The sequence below is a fragment of the Salvelinus sp. IW2-2015 genome, linkage group LG13 (genome assembly GCF_002910315.2).
Source record: "Salvelinus sp. IW2-2015 linkage group LG13, ASM291031v2, whole genome shotgun sequence".
NCBI lineage: Eukaryota > Metazoa > Chordata > Actinopteri > Salmoniformes > Salmonidae > Salvelinus > Salvelinus sp. IW2-2015.
Window position 1 is genome coordinate 33,533,973 of NC_036853.1, and position 16,299 is coordinate 33,550,271.

The window sequence follows — 16,299 nt, forward strand, 5'->3', positions numbered from 1 at the left end:
AGTGGAGACAGAATACTCTATGGTAACAGATAGGGGGAACAGTGGAGACAGAATACCATATGGTAAACAAGAACTAGGGGACAAGTGGAGACAGAATACTATTGATAAAACACGGGGACTAGGGACAGTGAGAGACAGAAACCTATGGTACAGACGTAGGGGACAGTGGAGACAGGGAATACCTATGGTAAACCAGACTTAGAGGGGACAGGGGTTTAGGCACAGTGGAGACAGGATACCTATGATAAGCAGAACTAGGGGGACAGGGTTTTAGGACAGTTGGAGACAGAATCCTATGGATTACAGACTAGGGACAGTAGGACAGTGGAGACAGAATACACCTTTGGTAACATGGACTAGAGGGACAGTGGAGCACAGCAATTACTATGACAACAGACCTAGGGGACAGTGGAGACAGAAACCTATGAAAACAGACTAGCGGGGACAGTGGAGACAGATACCTATGAAACAGACTAGGGGGACAGTGGGAGGACAGATACCTATGAAACGACTTAGGGGGGACAGTGGAGAACAGAATACCTTGACAACAACTAGGACAGTGGAGACAGAATACCTATGATAACAGGACTAGGGACAGCTGGAGAGCAGAATACCTATGATAACAGACTAGGGGGACGGGCATAGGACAGTGGAGGACAGAATGACCTATGATAACAGACTAGGGGACAGGGATACTTGTGATCAGACAGGACAGTGGAGAAGAATACCTCACTGATAACAGATAAGGACAGTTGGAGACAAGAACCTATGATAACAGACATAGAGGGGACGTGGAGACAGAATACCTAATAACAGGACTAGACAGGGTGGACGTGGAGACAGAATACTATGGTACCAGATTAGGGGGACAGTTGAGACAGATACCTATAGTAACAGACGGGACAGATGGAGACAGATACCTATGATAACGATAGAGGACGAGTGGAGCAGAATACCTATGGTAACAGCTAGGGGGACAGTGGAGGACAGAATACTATGGTAACAGACTAGGGACAGTGGAGACAGCATACCTATGGTAACAGACTAGGGGACATTGGAGACAGAAACCTATGGATAACAGACTAGGGGACAGAGGACAGTGAGAGGCAGAACCTATGTAAAGACTAGGGGGACAGTGGAGGACAGATACTATGTAAAGACTAGGGACAGTGGAGACAGAATACCTATGGGAAAGGCAGGTAATACCAGACCGTAATGACAAGGAATTACACAAGACAGGGAAATGGACAGGAGAACACAGAGACAGGGAGACTAGGAGTACCACAGAGACAGGAAACGGACAGGAATGGCAGAGACAGGCTAGGAACAGAATACAGCAGTAGAAGGAAATACCACAGGAAATACGGATCACAGAGACAGGGACTCCGAGACAGGGAAATGGTACGAGATGCACAGAGCAGGAATACAGAGCAGGTAATACCGAGACAGAAAATGGACCAGAGTGCGAGAAGTGGAGACAGAACAATGAGAAGAAAATCTCAGGACGGGATGACAGGATGCACAGCATGGACAGGAGACCGGGACAGGAATAACACAAAGACGGGAGAAACAACAACACACGAGACAGGCAGAACATATACACACAGCACAGAGACGGAAAACATGAGAGAGTACAGAGAATGGGAGAGAGAGGGTAACGAAACATTACACACCCACGCAACAAACAGAGAAACACAGAGTACACAGAGAGGAAGACCACATTAGCTGGGAGCAGCTGGAAAGAATCCACTACATGGACACATATTATATCCCGCTTCTAAACCACAAGTGAAGACAAAAACAGCATGATAGATCACAATAACAGGGGAGGTGGTTACAACATCACGTCCAATAAACAGGCTTAATCAAACTGACCCTTTTATACAAACGCTAAGCCCGAAACGACCCCCCCCGCCAACACGCCCTCCGCCCTCCCGAAATGCCGACGCAGTGATCTAGCCGTGAATGGGCCGTAATGATTGATATGGGATGTGTAGCGTTGGCCAAAATACCCTCAGCCGAGCGAATGAGCCCACTGTACAGCATCTGACTGACTGACTGTATGGCCGAAACCAGTCCATGTGATTTTTGAAGTATAACTAATTACGATTTGGGCCGTTTCTTCCTCTGACTTTAAACTGCGGTAATACCTTTAGCGACCGCGGTGGTCGTGTTAATCTGGTTGACTATTTACTGAGAGAACTAATATCTTATTTAAAGATATTTGGGCATTAGCCTCCCAGTGACATTGTGAGGACCAATGCATTCATGCTCAGAGGATGTTACTGATAATACTACCAAGGAGACGTTAGTCGAGTCCCTTGAGAGAGTTGTGTGTGTGTGTGTGTGTGTGTGTGTGTGTGTGTGTGTGTGTGTGTGTGTGTGTGTGTGTTGAGTGCGAGGGAGGGAGAGGGATGCATGTACTGTAGAGTTGATTAATGATGACTAATGTTTCGAGAGACACCGGCTCGGTCTAACAGTGATCCCACTGATGTCTGACAACTGACGCAACTGTGGAGCTGAACCCAGAGCACTAATGTGAAGTCAGGACTGTTCTGCCAGATGAAACCGGAGAGGACCACTCTCCCACGTCCCGCCGGCCTCTAGAACTCACAGCTCCATCTGCACCACTTCACATTCCATGAAAGCGTTCACGCACGCCGCCAGCCGTCCCGCCCGGCAAATCAATTAACTCAACGTTCCGATACTCAAAACTGCATGACGGATCTATTTTTCTGAGCCCAGACGGTAATCTGGTTATACCGCGGTGAGTCAAGTAACGGTACACTGTGTGATGACTGAGGCCTACTTCATCCTCCTTTAAAAGCTTTCTCGCTCCCTTTCTGTGTTTCTCTATTTCTCTCTCTCTCTCTCTCTCTCTCTCAAACAATACACTCCAAGGAACGGGGGCTTACTAAATAGAACAACGCTGCTCAACATGTTCTCCATGTGAGAGAGAGAGATGAGAAGAAAGAGAGAGAGAGAGAGGATGGGATGGAGAGAAAGAGAGATAGAGGGATGGAGAGAGAGAGAGGGGGTGGAGGTGGAGAGAGAGAGAGAGAAAGAGAGCGAGAGAGAGAGGGATGGAGAGAAAGAGAGAGAGGGATGGAGAGAAAGAGAGAGAGAGAAGAGAGAGAGAAAGAGAGAGAGGGATGGAGAGAGAGAGAGGGGTGGAGGTGGAGAGAGAGAGAGAGGGGGGGGGTGGAGCTGGGGAGAGAGAGGGGGGGGGGTGGAGCTGGAGAGAGAGAAGGGGAGAGCTCAAAGCATCTTAAAAGGCTTACACAGTAATGGTATAATACAGAGACAGTCCAGAGTCTGCTGACAGATTCTCCAGGCAAACGTTTCTCTCCAAAAACACAAAGAGGCTCTTAATTATGGGGCGGCGACCGTTCGGTATTTGCATTTCTATAAGGAGCGTGTCGTACGGTAAGGGGAACGGGGAGAAGGAGAGAAAGAGAGACGGAATCTTTTGCGGAATCGTCGCCAAGCCTACAATTCCACATGCCATGTTCGCCGGGAAGTAGCTCATTAAAAACCCCAGGAGATACAGGCRCTAAGGAGGACAGCTATGTCTATGAGTCTATTGTGTCGAACCACTGTGGTTTAGTTCACCTGCTATGCTCCTGTCAATAGTGTAGATGACACCCCCTTTCTGTTCCTACACTACGGCCACGCTTGTTCTGAACGCACCCAACAGACGGTAACACATTTCAACAGGCGAGGCGCGGCTAGAAAGGCAGTCCAAGATCTTTAGGCTGTAGCGTAAAACCCCTTTGGTTGCCGTCGAAAGCCCGAACTAGGCCCTACCTTCTGACTTCCAGCATGTCAATTAAGGTGCAATCGCAATAGGCAAAGCCAGGGTTCTTCTGTCTCTCCGCAAACACACACAATCTGGATATAAAACGCACACAGACGCAGCAGACACGTGTCAATACAGCGAGGTCAACTCAAGTATAACCCTTTCACAGCGACAATCGTGTTTCCTCCCCAATACCGTAGCCCTGAGATCTCTCTCTCTCTCCCTACCCGACAGCTAACAGAGAGAGTGCGAACACGTTTTTGCTGTCATCCCAATCTGATAATCAGAGCAGCACTTCAATTTGCCTGACTCTTATCAGGCACCCTGGCCTTTTGTCTTTCTGCATACGAACCACCCACCCACACTCTCCACTCAACTCCATCACTACGCGCGACCCCCCCCGACCAGCTCAAGCCTCTTCAGCCCCCCAGACCAGGCTCTCATAGCCCCCCACCATGAAGTGGCCAGGGAGTGGGTTACCCTTCACCACGCAGGGCGGGATGGAAGCTTGTTCAAGCTCAAGTGGACCACCACACCGCCACAGTGCTAATGCACACGTGAGTGAACCTTCTTCTCTCTCCCACCTAGTGGCCCAGCTCTCCATCTCTCAATCACTCCCATCCCTCTCTCTGCCATCATTCCGTCTCTCACACACTCCACCACTCAACCTAGTACGCCATGCGGCCTGCCCATCTCTCTCTCTCGTCTCTCTCATCTCCACTCTCGTATTCCCACGCCCTCTGTCTCTTCCATCACTCACTCCCCGCTCTTCCCTCAACTACTTAATATCAGCTCTCACCCTCCAATCATCTCCATCCATATCACACCCGTCCCTCTCCTTCTACAAACCATCCCATCCCTCGCTCGATACCCCATCACTCGTTCTGTTTCCCCATCCCTCAGTCACTGGCATTCCCTCCATCATCTCCATCTTTCTTTCAGTCTCTCTCTCTCTCTCTCTCTCTCTCTGGCTCTCACCCGGTCGTGTTCCACTAACTAAATCCTGACCCTAAAGTCCCGACAGACCTCTGGACCATCAAGTCTACCACACCCACCATGAACAAATATCACTCCCCCACCACATCACCACGCTGCTTTCTTCCCCTGTTCGGTAAGAGCTGAAACTAGCCCCGTCTAGGAGGTCCTGTTAGCCACCGATAACACGACGGAGAACATTTTAGAGAAATAGCGGACACATATAGCCCGTGTTGCTCTCGCCCTGCAGGTCGTAGACTGTTGACGACACGGCGGTCAGAAACTGCATAAAGGGGGAGGGACTGAATTGCGGCGAATGGAGAACATACGAATCCTCAACAGTGGACCTGCTGCCTGATTGACGACCACGCGGAAATAAATCGTAAGCTTCTCCTCGTCGATTCTTAAGCTGAGTGTATCCGTTTGCTACGTGTACTCTTGTTAAGATAGAGTGATCAAATAAACCACTCAACTTGACCCCCACCCATAAAACAACCACTGATACGGTCCATCCCCGAATGCGGCAGCCCTTCTTCCCTATAAAGTGCACTACGTAGGGAGGGGGGGGAGGGGGGGCATGTGTGACACAGCCGTAGTGTATGGTCAGATCACTGAAGGGAGAAACTCTCTGAGGGGAAGTTCTATCTAAAACAAGACTATCCAAACACGGGTTCAGAGGGCTGAAGTGAAACGGAACTATCCGCTGTGCTAGTGATCGAAACAKGATCCAGAACKAGATCTGACGGARCGGTGAATCGTACGATCCCCYGTGCACGGTACAGCCGTACRATCCCCGTGCACGGTACAGCCGTACGATCCCCGTGCACGGTACAGCTGCCCTCAAGGGTCAAATATTGCCTGTGCGGCAGGTAAGCAGCACACAACAATTTTGTTGCGGGGTCTTTCGTGACGCCTTCAGGCCTGTTGGTTTTTGTTAAACCCACTGCAAAAAGGGTCAGCGCAGTGCGTGTGTGGGTGGATAGATGGATGTTGTCAGTGGTGCTTGTCAGACAAAACACACACACACACACACACACACACACACACACACACCTGCTGTTTGTGGAGATAACACCAGATGGGGCTGGCTGTGAACAAGTGTTCCTATGCCAACTGTTGTTTTCTCACTATCATTACCAATGCTGCCTTCGCCGTCATCATCGTCATCATCACCTCAACCTTCAGTTAAACCACAGACAGGCTCTTCGGTGTTATGAGGAGAGGTGTTGTTGGGGCACTAAGAAGGGGTGTAGCGGCTAATAGCTTAATGAACAACCTGCACAGTACTAAGGCTAATTGCTACCTCTTGAGATGTGACTATTGTAAGAAGAGGCAACAGCAGAGAGGAGAACAGAGCCCTACAGGAGGATTCTCAGGAGTTGACTTCCTGTGTCCAAACACAGCTGCAAAAACAGCTCCATCAAATACTATGAAACTAGGAGCAAGTGTCATAGAGAATCAAATCTATGAGACAGTGATATGTGACACACACACACACACCTTTTCCCATAATGCCGCAGAGTAAAACACCATCGTTTTGTCCAGGTTCAGTAACAGCGACTTAACAGGGAACATGTAACTAGCTATAAGTTCGCTACAGAGCGCGATCAACCCTGGCGATATCAATCACATAACTCACACGGCCTGGCATGTGGGCTGCTGCTCTCATTTACAGATACTGACTCACACAGCACACAGATGGACAGATGACGATGGAGTGAGAGAGGGGGGAGGGGAGAGGGGGAGAGAGAGAAACAGAAAGAAAGAAAGAAAAATGGGAGCGACGGAGAGAGTGAGAGAGAGAGAGCGAGCGCGAGTGAGAGAGAGCTGCCTGCAGTCGTCCTCAGAGGTAACTAACTACAGGGCCGAGAGGGCTCAAGTCATATTGCCAGTCAGAGCTGAGTCATAGACGAGTAGACCCGTAACGGATTGGTCGCATTCTACAGTAATAATAACACTAATAACAAAAAAAGAACATAGGCGTTCTGGAAAACAAGGGAAAGGGCGAGTCAGAACATTKCTCTCTCAGAAACAACAGGAAATATTTTGCATCTTTAGGTAATTGGCAAGTAGAAACCGGATGGAGCTTCAGTACATTGGGTTATATGATGAGATGGTGTGAGCTGCCAGGTTRGATACAAGCTCTCCTTCCTCGGAGATGCCAGTGGTTTGTGACGCAAGCAATGTACTGACACTGGCTTTCTTGGCACACTGTTGCTCTTCCACGCTCTATATAGCTGAACATTTCTCCTAAACATCCTATACAAATACAGGGACCATCGTCAGCTCGCCATTTTAAAGCAACACCGTTAACTGTGGAGAAATAGTGAAATTGTTTGTGATCATTGAGATCTAGGAACCTTTGAAAACACAGGGCGAAGGTAGGAAGACGACTCCCGAGGGCAGCGGTCAACRACCGGTCGGTCGGGATGGCATTCCTAGTCGATCAACAAGCATTTCTGTAGAAAATCCAACGATAAAGGCTTGTACTCGTTTTTGCCCCCGTCTTGCGCTGTTGGCGGTAGGTGCACTTGATTCAGGTGCCCTGCGCACCAGGCAGKCAAAGTGTTCCCATTTTGAACCATTTCCTACCCAGCGGAGCGGGAGATCAGTTGCTAAAACGAGTGCGCCTACTGCGCTGGCCAATCGGATAGCTCAAAATCACAGTGCCTACCTACAGCTTCCACGACCCCAGCCACAGCAAAGTTTGATACTAGCCTATATAAGATTGCATAACTTTTAAAACCATGACCAGAGAGACTGTCAAAGAATACATGGCATCGGTGCCAGTCGAGTTTCACCACCAGGTGGAAGAAGGTGTCCCCGCTCTCTGGTCAGTCTCACGGGGGGGGGAGGAAGGAGAGAGCAGGGACTGTGAGAGGCGGACCATCTGCGGCTCTCTTCCTGCCTCCGCTGAGACTAATGCCAAAACAACTGGGAACTCGGGAAATCTCCAACTTCTGACTTCAGTGCGGTCATCCAACTCAGAAACTTAGGCATCTTTCAACACTCTTAGGTGCTATGTAGAACCTAAAAGGGTTCTTCGGCTGTCCCCATAGGAGAACGCTTTGAATAACTCTTTTTGGTTCCAGGTAGAACCCTTTTCAGTTCCATGTAGAACCCTTTCTACAGAGTGTTCTACAAGGAACCCAAAATAGTTCTACCTGGAACCAAAAGGGTTCTCCTATGGGGACAGCCGAAGAACCCTTTTTTCTAAGATTGTAGAGCTCGGATTTTCCATCTTGAAGTTCACCGACGTCATAATTTGAYCTTGTTTTTTCCGAGTTCCCAGTTACCTTGAAATCACCATGACCATCAGATGCAGGCACCATCAATCCAGTCAAATAAACAAAAGTGAATAATTAGCTAATTATTTCAATTTATTATAAAGCTCTTTTACCAACTGATCTATTTTATTATCAAMGCTTGAGTTTTAAAATATAATATGKTCTGAGAAGAACAATATTGGCAGACCAGGCATATAGCCGATATGCTGTGATAATGTATTAGGCCTACTGCACAAACCTCATTCCTACAGAACTGTTTTTATTAGGTTAATGTAAAAAAAAAATGTAATTATGTTTTTCTTTTCTTTTTATCTGAGCCACTGCCCTAGGGAATCATTTCCACTGAGGTTTTTACATAAAACCCAAAAGAGTTCTACCTGGAACCAAAGTGTTTTACCTGTGATGGKTTCTGACTCCTAAACTTGAAATATTGTTCATTATCAGATATCCTATTGAAATACTACATACCCTTGTAAAACTGACTATCCTACCGATCCTCGACTTCGGCGATGTCATTTACAAAATAGCCTCCAACACTCTACTCGGCAAACTGGATGCAGTCTATCACAGTGCCAATCGTTTTGTCACCAAAGCCCCATATACTACCCACCACTGCGACCTGTATGCTCTCGTTGGCTGGTCCTCGCTACATATTCGTCGCCAGACCCACTGGCTCCAGGTCATCTGTAAGTCTWTGCTAGGTAAAGCTCCGCCTTATCTCAGCTCACTGGTCACGATAACAACACCCAMCCATAGCACGCGCTCCAGCAGGTATATCTCACTGGTCATCCCCAAAGCCAACACCTCATTTGGCCGCCTTTCCTTCCAGTTCTCTGCTGCCAATGACTGGAACGAATTGCAAAAATCGCTGAAGCTGGTGACTTATATTTCCCTCACTAACTTTAAACATCAGCTATCTGAGCAGCTAACCGATCGCTGCAGCTGTACATAGTCCATCTGTAAATAGCCCACCCAATCTACCTACCTCATCCCCATATTGTTTTTATTTACTTTTCTGCTCTTTTGCACACCAGTATTTATACTTGCACATCATCATCTGCACATCTATCACTCCAGTGTTAATTTGCTAAATTGTAATTACTTCGCTACTATGGCCTATTTATTGCCTTACCTCCTCACGCCATTTGCACACACTGTGTATAGACTCTTTTTCTCCCTATTGTGTTATTGACTGTACGCTTGTTTATTCCATGTGTAACTCTGTGTTGTTGTTTGTGTCGCACTGCTTTGCTTTATCTTGGCCAGGTCGCAGTTGTAAATGAGAACTTGTTCTCAACTAGCCTACCTGGTTAAATAAAGKTGAAATAAAATACAAAAAATATTGAGTGCCATAATCTGGTTCCTAAAACGGAAGTCAATGGTTATCTGTAGGAGGAATGTATATGGTGGAGGCAATTAAGCTTGGAATGTACTTAGTAACGGAAAGGCAATCACATGGTTGCCGGCACTGATAAGGGTGGAGAGATGTGGTTCAGTGAGGAATGGGGGCCGAGGTCAGTTCAGGTCACATTAAGGGAGAAGGAATAGTTTATTGCCCGCATCACTTAACTTCCTGCCTAGCAATAAAGATGTAATGCTTAGAGGGAAGGAGGATACTCCACCCAAATTGGGGTATATATACTACCACTGGTGGAACCATGTCTTTGTCTGTGCAGCTGTCCGACCCTTTGGGTGAATAAACTTGGTTTGAGCTTTACTAAGCGTCCGTGAGTGTTTTACTCCGTTTATTTAGAACCTAACACCTGGAACCAAAAAGAGTTACCATACGGGGACGGCTGAAGATCACTTTTGGAACCCTTTTTCTATTGAGTGCAGTGTCTCTATTATGGGGACGGTAATCGGCTCACACAGAAGGCCCATTGTGTGCCCAGGATCCCCCTGCTGACCCCTTCCATTGTCATCCCAGCGGACAGTTCCGCAACGCCGCGTATACCTTTGGAAATTCCCGAATTCCGCATCCGGGGCGCTCTATCGAGGCTCTATGGCTGGCGTGGAAATTCCCAGGCGTAGGATTGGGCTGGGAGGCCAGGTAACGACAGACGCTAACTGTTAAAATCAACACCATAACACTCCGTAATGAGGAAGTCATGAGGAGTCCTCGCTGCGGTGCAGCGCTCTAATTTGCACGGTGGGTGCACTGAAGCAAAGGCAGAATAACACAGGGGATGAGGAGGGAGATATACCCCTCATTACCTAGAGGCTACCAACTTCTGAGCAACGTCCTGGAGCAAATCCTCACAGAGAGAGAGAGAGAGAGAGAGAGAGAGAGAGAGAGAGAGAGAGAGAGACAGGGACACAGACGTGCACACATAAGCTCTAATCAGCACAAGCAGCCCTCTAAAATGAACTGAAATGTCTATATGGGGACGGATTTGATGTCACAGATGGAACAGCCGTACATCTCAGTTATTGGTAATAGGCAAGGGGTTGGGAATCAGCCCTCACATACACACACTCTCCACTCTCCTCCAGGCAAGAGAGACCGGCTGCAAAACAAGATGTGACACTCCTTTGAATTCACTCCCTGTTGTTTTCTTCCAAAAGGAATCATTGCACAATTGTCATTTCCAGGAATTCTCTGACACATACCACTTATTTCACCAGAAAACAATCCCTGTTGGGTAGCCCGTGTTTCAGGGCAAACCAAGCCATCTGCATCCCACAATCAGCACAGGGAATATATTATACGACAGTGTCTTGCATCCCAAACGGCACCCTATTTCCTATATAGTGCCCTAYTTTTGACCAGAGCCCTATACGGGCACCTGGTCAAAAGTAAAACACTAAATAGGGAATAGGGTGCCATTTGAAGCCAAGCTAGTGTTTCACACCAATTAAAACCATGGCCCAATAAAAATCACATAAAATCTGTTTCACCATTTCCCCAAAGGGAAGATTAAATTTACACCCCATACTTACAACGATAGATATTACATCCAAACGAAACATGCTGTTCGGCTAATTCAGCATTAAGCGTACACAGAGTTTGTACACACACAGAGTTTGTACACACACAGAGTTTGTACACACACAGAGTTTGTACACACACAGAGTTTGTACACACACGCGGCATGAGATGAGTGGTGAGTAACGTACACTCGTTATCTGGTGATTTACGATGGTTTGAGTCCTTTAATGGCCCGGTGTTCTTTGGTATGGTGCTGAGGGAGATAGGGAGTAGGGGGGAGAGTTTGTGCGTGTGTGGCGGTGTGGGGGGGCTGAAGGCAGTTTAAGGCAGGGATCAAGCTAGATGAAGCCGATTTTTTTCTTGAGTGGATGGTCGGGTGCCGGAACCTAATTTACAAATCATTTGTAGACTGCAAATTGACCGCGAGAAGCCCAACCAGATATAATGTTCGATTAAAACATAATTTCAAACCTTGCTTACATTTGTATCTCTATTGTGCATGGGAATACTTGGGAACAGATTTGTTCAATAAGAGGGGGGGGGGGGGGGGCAAATAAAACCACCCGTGGGCCAAATTCAGTTGGAGAACCTTGGTTTAAGGGATAGCGTCTGCTTCTCACACAGGACATACTATATAAACATTTAGAAAGATCAACGTCGTACAGATGCCGAGGAGAACTATTCAGGCTCCATAACAGAATCATATACTCACTATATAGTTTAAACACAGATGGACATACACAGAAACATGTACACACACACACATATATACAAGCACACACACACACACTCTCACCTTTCCCTTTATTTCTCCTATCCCTTCTTTATTGTCATCTATCATCTTTCTCTCCATTTCAAACTCTGCACGTCTATGAGTTGGTGTGTGGACTGGAGAGATCACTGTGTCTCCAAGCGGGACCCTGTCCTGAGAACGGAGCTGGGGGTCTGTGAGGTGACAAGCCTGGAGAGGTTGAGGGGTCCAAGAGTTGGATCACGGGGCTCGCATTCAACCCACTACCCTCTAATTAGGGAATTCTCCACAATGTAGAGGGACATATAAGATCCCCACACGGCACAGAGATATAAGACCCCTCCTCAGCGCTCACACATCCCACAGCCTAGAGACCACACAAGGGTAAGGGACGTGGGGAACAGGCAGAGAACGGCAAGATGCAAGATGGCACCAACAGCGATGGTCGCTTCGAGTCCTTAGGAAACTATGGAGTATTTAGTTTTTTTTCTACATTAAGTATTTCTTACATTGTTAGCCCAGACAATCTCAAGCGTTATTACATACAGCCGGGAAGAACTACTGGATATAAAGGCTACGGTCGAAGCTTACAACATTACGACCAGGAGTACGACTTTCCCGAAGCGGATCCTTTGTTCGCACCACCACCCAGGACATTGGATCTAATCCCAGAGGCCGACCCAAAAACAACGTCGCCGCAGAAGAGGTAGACGGAGCGGACTCCTGGTCAGACTTAGAAGGTGTGCACACCACCCCACCGCTTCCGAGTATATTACCCGCTAATGTCCAGTCTTTAGACAACAAGGTAGACGAAATTAGGGCAAGGGTTGCCTTCCAGAGAGACGTCAGAGATTGTAACATTCTCTGTTTCACGGAAACATGGCTCTCTCGGGATATGTTGTCGGAGTCGGAACAGCCACCGGATTTCTTCACGAGTTGCGCCGACAGAAATACACATCTCTCTGGGAAGGAGAAGGGCGGGGATGTATGCGTCATGRTTAATGACTCATGGCGTAATCATAACAACATACAGGAACTCAAGCCCTTTTGTTCACCTGACCTAGAATTCCTTACAATCAAATGCCAACCATATTACTCCCAAGAGAGTTATCTTCGGTTATTGTCACAGCCGTGTATGTCCCCMCYCAAGCAGATACCWCGRCGGCCCTCAARGAACTTCACTKGACTCYATGTAAACTGKAAACCATATATCCTGAGGCTGCATTTATTGTAGCTGGGGATTTTAACAAAGCAATTTTGAGAACTAGGCTACCTCAATTCTATCAGCATATTGTAGCACTCGCACGGGCAATATACTGGATCACTGCTACTCTAACTTCCGCGATGCATACAAGGCCCTCCCCCACTCTCCCTTCTACAAATCCGACTACAACTTAATTTTGCTCCTGCAGAAACTCAAACAGAAACTCAAACCCGTGACAAGAACCATTCAACGCTGGTCTGACCAATCAGAATCCACGCTTCAAGATTGTTTTGATCACGCAGAATGGGAAATGTTCCGGGCAGCCTCAGAGAATAACATCAATTTATACACTGATTCGGTGAGTGAGTTTATAAGGAAGTGCATTGGAGATGTTGTACCCACTATGACTATGAAAACCTACCCTAACCAGAAACTGTGGATAGATGGCCGCATTTAACCATGTAAATATTTTTGAGAATATGGCTAAATATAAACAGTGTAGTTATTCCCTCCGCAAGGCAATCAAACAAGCGAAATGTCGGTATAGGGACAAAGTGGAGTCGCAATTCAACGGCTCAGACACGAGACGTATGTGGCAGGGTCTACAGGCAATTACAGACTACAAAAAGAAAACAAGCCACGTCACGGACACCGACGTCTTGCTTCCAGACTAACTAAACACCTTCTTTGCCCGCTTTGAGGATAATACAGTGCCACCAACGCGGCCCACTACCAAGGACTGCGGGCACCTCCTCTCCTTCTCTGTGGCCGACGTGAGTAAGACATTTAAACGCGTTAACCCTCGCAAGGCTGCTGGCCCAGACGGCATCCCTAGCCGCGTCCTCAGAGCATGCGCAGACCAGCTGGCTGGTGTGTTTACGGACATATTCAATCACTCCCTATTCCAGTCTGTCGTCCCCACATGCTACAAGATGGCCTCCATTGTTCCTGTACCAAAGAAGGCAAAAATAACAGAGCTAAATGACTATCGCCCGTAGCCCTCACTTCTGTCATCATGAAGTGCTTTGAGAGACTAGTCAAGGATCATATCACCTCCACCTTACCTGCCACCCTGGACCCACTTTAGTTTGCATACCGCCCCAATAGGTCCACAGACAATGCAATTGCCATCACACAGAACACTGCCCTATCCYATCTGGACAAGAGGAATACCTATGTAATTGACTACAGCTCAGCATTCAACACCGTAGTAGCCTCGAAACTCGTCATTAAGCTTGAGGACCTGGGTCTCAACCCCGCCCTGTGCAATTGGGTCCTGGACTTTCTGACGGGCCGCCCCCAGGTGGTGAAGGTAGGAAACAACATCTCCACTTAGCTGATCCTCAACACTGGGGCCCTACAACGATCCTTGCTCAGCCCCCTCCTGTACTCCCTGTTCACCCATGACTGCGTGGCCTTGCACGCCTCCAACTCAATCATCAAGTTTGCAGACAACACAACAGTAGTGGGCTTGATTACCAACAACGACGAGACAGAGTACAGGGAGGAGGTGAGGGCCCTCGGAGTCTGGTGTCAGGAAAACAACCTCTCACTCAACATCAACAAAACAAAGGAGATGATCGTGGACTTCAGGAAACAGCAGAGGGAGCACCCCCTATCCACATCAAAAGTTAAGTTCCTCAGCGTACACATCACGGACAAAGTGAAATGGTCCACCATACAGCCAGTGTGGTGAAGAAGGCGCAACAGCGCCTTCAACCTCAGGAGGCTGAAGAAATGTGGCTTGTCACCTAAAACCCTCACAAACTTTTACAGATGCACAATTAGAGGCATCCTGTCGGACCGTCTCACCGCCTGGTACGGCAACTGCACCGCCCACAACCGCAAGGCTCTCCAGAGGGTGTGTGCAGTCTGCATAACGCATCGCCGGGGGCAAACTACCTGCCCTCCAGGCACATACAGCACCCGATGTCACAGGAAGATCAAAAAGATCATCAAGGACAACAGCCAACCGAGACACTGCCTGTTCCCCCGCTACCATCCAGAAGGCGAGGTCAATACAGGTGCATCAAAGCTGGGACCGAGAGACTGAAAAACAGCTTCTATCTCAAGGCCATCAGACTGTTAGACAGCCATCACTAACACAGACTCTAATCATTGTCCACTTTAATAAATGTATCACGAGTCACTTTAAATAATGCCACTTCAATAATGTTTACATATCTTACATTACTCATCTCATGTATATACTGCATTTTATACCATCTATTACATCTTGCCTATGCCGCTATTATTAGGTAGTTATTGTGGAATTGTTAGATTACTTGTTAGATATTACTGCACTGTCGGAATAGAAGCACACGCATTTCACTACACTCACATTAACATCGGCTAACCTTGTGTATGTGACCAATACAATTGGATTTGATTGGTCAACAGGACACAGATTCTCCCATTGGACAGTGGTACCCAGGAGGCGGGAGGGGGCTCGCGAGAAGGTTGGGGGGTGGGGGGGGGGTAAAGCTACAAGGTGTCTTTCAAGTTTCCGCACAGTGTGGTCTTGGGAGGGGCGAGAGGGGTGGCTGGGTATTGGTGGTTGGGGAGGTAGTGATTGACAGGGGGAAGGTTACAGTGTAACACCTGCTAATCAGGCTTGGGGTTAACACGTTGTGGTGTGCCGACTCCTCAGTCAGCTATTCTGGAACACCATAACACCATAACACACACACACACCTACAGAGATTCTCTCTGTGATCGACAAAGATTGATGACAGAGTTCAACTGCTGTCAGATCCTTTCTGGGGGAGCTGTGATTGACTCGCTGTGTCTGATGTTAAAGATGACTGATCTTGACCATACTGGTCCTGGCCTCAGAGATAACACTACTGTGCTGCTGTGATATGGTATTATTACGTGAATATATCACACTAGAAATCTTTCTCTCTCTCTCTCTCTCTCTCTCTCTCTCTCTCTCAACAATGTACATATTGCCAAAGCTTACTTTGGCTATTTACAATATGAAAATAATAGGAATCAAAACTGTCAACGGGACAACAGTAACAACAATAACCAAGGGCCAAAATAACCATACATTGAACGATAACAATAAGCATACAGTAGAGGACATGTGCAGGTTGATTGGTCTCTCTYTCTCTCTCTCTCCCTCGTCCTTGTCCTGACAATCTCTTTGAAGTCCCACCACTTTCAACTGAGATTTGATTAAAAATAGTTCTGTCTCCGTCTTTTAATTCAAAAGAGCAATCATTAGAATTCCACTAACACTGACGCATCAAGTTCTGCAACTAGCTACCTTCTCTAAAATGAGCTAAGCTATTTAAAGCATGGACATCTATTGATTTGAGAGAGAGAGAGAGAGAGAATAGAGAGAGAGAG

The 16,299-nt window shown here is 47.4% G+C and overlaps 1 pseudogene; it reads right to left on the reverse strand.

Moving 5' to 3' along the window:
• LOC111971361 (ribonucleoprotein PTB-binding 2-like) overlaps window positions 1-16,299 on the reverse strand; it is a 72,270-nt pseudogene that overhangs the window by 35,622 nt on the left and 20,349 nt on the right.